Source organism: Ranitomeya variabilis, chromosome 5, assembly GCF_051348905.1.
Source record: "Ranitomeya variabilis isolate aRanVar5 chromosome 5, aRanVar5.hap1, whole genome shotgun sequence".
NCBI classification, from domain to species: domain Eukaryota; kingdom Metazoa; phylum Chordata; class Amphibia; order Anura; family Dendrobatidae; genus Ranitomeya; species Ranitomeya variabilis.
The window spans coordinates 614,941,277-614,946,891 of NC_135236.1; the positions used below are offsets into that span (position 1 = coordinate 614,941,277).

The 5,615-nt window shown below is 45.6% G+C and overlaps 1 long non-coding RNA gene across 1 annotated transcript; it reads right to left on the bottom strand.

Moving 5' to 3' along the window:
* Positions 1-3,911: 3,911 nt before the first annotated feature.
* LOC143773883 (uncharacterized) lies at positions 3,912-4,924 on the bottom strand. The gene is made up of 3 exons (XR_013215425.1): positions 4,802-4,924; positions 4,188-4,297; positions 3,912-4,095 (listed from the first exon to the last, which is right to left on the bottom strand). It is a non-coding gene; the product is annotated as an uncharacterized LOC143773883 (long non-coding RNA).
* Positions 4,925-5,615: the final 691 nt, after the last annotated feature.

Genomic DNA, 5,615 nt, shown 5'->3' on the forward strand with positions numbered 1-5,615 from the left:
CATATTGCAGTAATGTCCCCATCTTGTAGTTATGTCCCTATCCTGTAGTAATGTCCTCCATTCTGGTCACCATATTGCAGCAATGTCCCCCATCCTGGTCCATATATTGCAGCAATGGCCTCCAGCCTGGTCACCATATCGCATTAATGTCCCCATCCTGGTCCTCATATTGCAGTTATGTACCCCATACTGCTACCCTTATAGCAGCCATGTCCCCCACCCTGATCCCCATATAACAGCCATGTCTCCATTCTGGTCCCAATATAACAGCTGTGTCCCTTATCCTGGTCTCCATATAAAAGCCATGTCCCCCATCCTGTTCCAGTCATGTCTCCCTGCCTGGCCACCCTAAAGTAGCCATGTCCTCCAGCCTTGTCCCCATGGAGATTCCTTTGTGCTGCTCTTCACATACACATTAAAAAAGTCCTTCTCATCTCTCTATATGCTGCTAGCACGCCAACATCAGCTGCTGGCTTCTGATTGGCTGGTGGCTGCTATTGGTATTGCAGCTGAGCCATGATACACTTCAAATGAATGTGTGTCATGGCGCTTGTGTTCCAGAGGGTGGAACACATTAACTTCTTATCTGGTGCTGACTACTCATTTTGTGCTCCAGCATGGAGCTCAGTACTTCTGGACATGCGAACATTCCGATATCACACCCACAGTCTGAGCACCTATAGCGGCCATTAATCATGACATGCACTATGTAGATGCGGACAACCTTCTGCTCCTTTCTCCATACATAATAACACCAATCGATGGGCATAAGTAGGTTGTAGGTGGGTGTGCCTATCAATTTATCTGGGCTTTTTAAAAATAGGCATCTCCTTGTTAAGGCACGCCGTGCTGGGCATACACTGATGAGCAAAAGTGTAACAATGCTTTGAACTCTTGACTTTCAGGTTCCAAATCTCACCATCCACTAATACTTCAAATGTGAGACTATCAACATTTTATAGACAATCATCTCGGCTATCTCATACATAAGTTTGACTTGCAACTATTTTGCATATGATTAGTTATGTAGATTCTTGTAATGTCATTGAATTGTTACTGTTTTTCTCCTGGTGGTGGAAAAATATTTTTCTTTCATCATACTACAAAATACCACTTATCACTTTCCCCAATAGCTCTGCTTCGCAGGTCCGGCACCTCCCATCTTCATACGATGTCGTCCTCTTCTTTGCTTCCTGTCGTGGCTCCTGTTCAGGCATACTTTATCTGCCCTGTTGAGGGCAGAGCAAAGTACTGCAGTGCACAGGTGCTGAGAAAGGTCAGAGAGGCCCGGCGCCTGTGCACTGCAGTACTTTGCTCTGCCCTCAACAGGGCAGATAAAGTACACCTGCGCAGGTGCCGCAACAGGAAGCAAAGAAGAGGATGAAATTGTATGAAGATGGGAGGTGCCGGACCTGCGACGCCCATCGGACCGCCCCTGGGTGAGTGTAATCTAACTTGATTTTCTTATCTTTCAGGTTGCATCGGGAGCCCCTGATGGCGGTGGCCGCAGCTTATTTGACCAAAATTAGGTGACAGATTCCCTTTAAGGAAACAGTTATACTCACCAGTATGCCTATAATCAATTGAAGTCCGTGTCCCCTGTAAAAGACTAAAAACAATAAACAATCATATTCCTCATCTGTCCAATTAGAAAATAATACTCCAATGCCCATGTCACCTGTAACAAATTAAAAATAATAAGTAACCATATTCCTCACCTGTCCAATGAGAAGTTAAACCTTTGATGCCCATATCCCCTGTAAGAAAAACAAAAATAAACAACAAAAAATAGGCAGGCACAACCCCTCGGGATCACCTAAAGCATGCTACAAGACACAAATCAATTAACAAGAGAGAAAGGGTAGCATGCAAGCAAAGAGGGATCACCAGAGCAATAATTTAATCAAACCATCAATTTTATTACACCACATTATTGAAACACTACACAACACAGTTAAAACCACTTAAAATTTGCAAAAACATAGCAAAAGTAGAGAAACACAAGACCAGTAATATGATCAAGCCACGGTGCCACCCACCGAACTGACTAGAGAACCATAATGCAAGATCCCCACATGGCTGAAAGTAGCCACACCATAAAGTGTCCTATACTACCTGACAAGGCATAGCAGGCTTCCAAGGTAATATCCTAATTGGTAGATCAGGGCAATGAAAAATGGTAAATAAAATAGATGAAAAAGGAGCAAGTGGCACCGGGCAGAGGAGCCCAACGCGTGTCGCCAGCAAAACTGGCTTCGTCAGGAGCAATGTCAGTAGTGTCCCAAGAGTAGTGGTTAAATACCTTGCAAATGATGAGCAGACCAGGGTCAGCTGTGGGTAAGGGGTACATGGGCCGGGAGCGCTGAGTGTGCACAGAAGCCGGAAGTAGCTAGTAACGCCGGCGGCTGCGCAGTGTGAGGAAATCTGTATGGCCACTGCGCAAGCGTGCACGCCGCGCATGCGAAGTGCAACGAAAACTCATAGCAAATATAGAGTAGGTAGGTAGCCATTGTACCGGCGCCTGCGAAATGCGGCGCACCGAGGGCGCTATGTGTGCACAGAAGCCGGAGATATCAGGTAACGCCGATGGCTGCGCAGTGTGAAGAAATCTATATGACCACTGCGCAAGCGTGCACGCCACGCATGCGAGGTGCAACGAAAACTCATGGTAAATAGAGAATAGGTAGGCGAGTAGCCATTGTATCAGTGCCTGCGCAATACAGCGCATGAAGTCCCAGTCACCCGTCTCAGAGTGTCCGCCCCGAGCGATTCCACAAGGGAACGAGGGCAGGCAACACAGAGACGGGGGAAGCTGGGGCATGTGTAAGTTAGAGAACCAATAAGCCAGAGGAGAGGGAGACCAGGAAGGGGCATACTACTATATAGAGCAGTGGCAATATGGAAAATGCATATAGGTGACGCCAACATGTACAAATCCCCACATAGATTGTCATGGCCTAACAGAGTAACATATCATAGTCCCCCAAATAATAATAAATAGTGGTATACAAATAGGAATGTTGTAAAGGAAAACCATGGTTTTCAACGGATAGAATCTAGTTCATCCGTGTACAATAACAAGGGGTAGAGGTGAAAAACTCGCAGAAGCTGTAGGGAGGAAACGGTTAACATAAATAAGGTGCAGATCCATACCAAATCGTTATTCCCCCAATATTAAAAATTTGATATCATATCTGTTTGTAATAACCAGTGAAGAGCAGCTCCTCATTTAGTCCATGTGGGGCAAGAGTGTTCAAATTATGGATCCATTTGGATTCGCATCTTAATAGTTTCCGGACCACATCACCGCCTCGAATATTTTGTGGGACGCCTTCAAGTCCCATGATCTTCAATCCCCTGATCCGTCCATCATGAACGTCCAGGAAATGTGCGGCAACAGATGAAAGGCTCCTACCCTTTTCACGATCCCTGAACGCCATAGAAATATTGGACAAGTGTTGCTGAGATCGTCTTCGCAATTCCTGCGTGGTCTGACCCACGTAAATTTTCGGACACTCACAGATCAAGGCATAGACCAACGAGCGTGTCTTGCAATTGAAGAAGGTCCTTTTTGGCGTAATCTGAAATGGAGAAACCGTAAGTGAAAGGCCATCTTGCGCTACCATGTATTGGCAGACACTACAACCCCCACAAGGGAAAGTTCCAAAAGTCCTAAACCCCCTATTTAATCTTGAAGGTGGTCGTGTAAAATGGCTGTGACATAGCATATCCTTCAAGTTCATTGCCCGACGGGCTATCAACTTGGGGGTAGACGGGATATGCTGGAGAAGCCTAGGTTCACTCAATAGGGTGCCCCAACTACGGTCAAGGATTTTGTAGATGTCCCGCCACTGATTATTAAAGGTGGTCACAATTCCCAGTGGGGCCACCAACTCACGTGTTTGTCTCTGGAGCAGATCTGAACGTGGGCTGGTCCGGGCCCTCTGATAGGCCTTGGAGATGATCTTCTTAGGGTATCCACGATGTCGAAACCGATCTGTGAGTGCCCTTGCTTCATGCTGGAAGTCAGGAGTCAGGCTACAATTTCTCTTCAGGCGCAGGAATTGGCCAGTTGGAATGCCATTCTTGAGGTGCCTAGGATGAAAGCTTGAATAGTGTAAGAGACTATTCGTCGCCGTCGGCTTGCGGTATAAAGTAGTAACAATATTTGTATCCACTACGCTTACTTGCAGATCCAAAAATTCCACTGCGGTATACGATATATGTGATGTAAGTCTGATGTTAAAGGGGTTCTCGTTTAAGTCATCAATAAAGCGAGTACAATCCTCCTCAGTGCCTGTCCAGAACAACAAGATGTCATCAATAAAGCGGAACCATTTAAGGCACCTATCCTGGAATGCCTCGTGTTTATACACTACTACCTCCTCCCACCATCCTAAAAATAAGTTGGCATATGAAGGTGCACATCTAGCCCCCATAGCGGTCCCCTTTATTTGTCTATAGAAGCACCTGTCAAAAACAAAATAGTTTTTGTCCAGTACAAAGAACAGGAGATCAAGGAGAAATTGGTCATGTTCCCTGTCTCCTGTGGTGTTCAAATCTAGAAAGAAAGCGACCGCTCTTAAACCAACATCATGATTGATGTTGGTGTAAAGGGACTCTACATCCAGCGTAATCAGAATTGTGCCAACTGGTATGTACAGATTCTGAGTTCGCTGGATGAGATGTGAGGAGTCTCTAAGAAAAGATGTCAATTTCGTTGCCAATGGTTGTAGAAAAAAGTCAAGATATATACAAGGTTTTTCAAATAAACCATTGATACCAGAAACGATTGGCCTACCTGGGGGCTTTGTCAATGACTTGTGCACCTTCGGAAGGAGGTAGAGAGTCGGTACAACAGGGAAATCTGTCATGAGGAAGTTCGTCTCTTTCTTACTCAAAATACCACGGTCAGCTGCTTGTCCAATAAGTTGGTCCAACTTCTCTTTAAAAAAATCTGTCGGGTCCGCTGGAAGACGTGAGTAGCAAGTAGAGTCACCAAGCTGTCGTCCCACCTCCTGTAAATAAAGAGAGTGAGGCCACAGAACAATGTTGCCCCCCTTATCCGCTTCACGAACAAGGAATTCTCTATTGCTCTGCAGGCCAGTAAGTGCCCTGCGCTCAGCCTGACTTAAATTGTTATTTCTATTACCATCAAAGTGCAGGGCCTGAATCTCCCTGCACGTCTGGTTGAAGAAAATTTGGACCACCGGGAAGAGTGAGAAGGAAGGAGTGGCCTGTGAGGGGAGTCTTCCATCAAAGCGTTTTCTTGTAGGTGCCGTTTCATTTTCATGAAGGAGATCAATAAGGTCCCTTAGGACATGTCGCTCATCATCTGGAAGCTGATCTAATGAAGAAGGATGGTGATACAGGAGCTTAAATGTTAATTGGCGGCAAAATAGATAGACATCCTTTATCAGGGTAAACTTGTCAAGAACATGCATAGGAGCAAAAGACAGGCCCTTCTCCAAGACACTTTTTTCGACTGAAGTCAATACATGTGTGGACAGGTTAATAATTTGTACATTACCCGCATCCCCATGCAGAGTCGATTGTTCCAGAGTGGGCCGAGAAGTCTGGTTTAATGTTTCCTGTAGTTGTATCTCGTTTCCCGT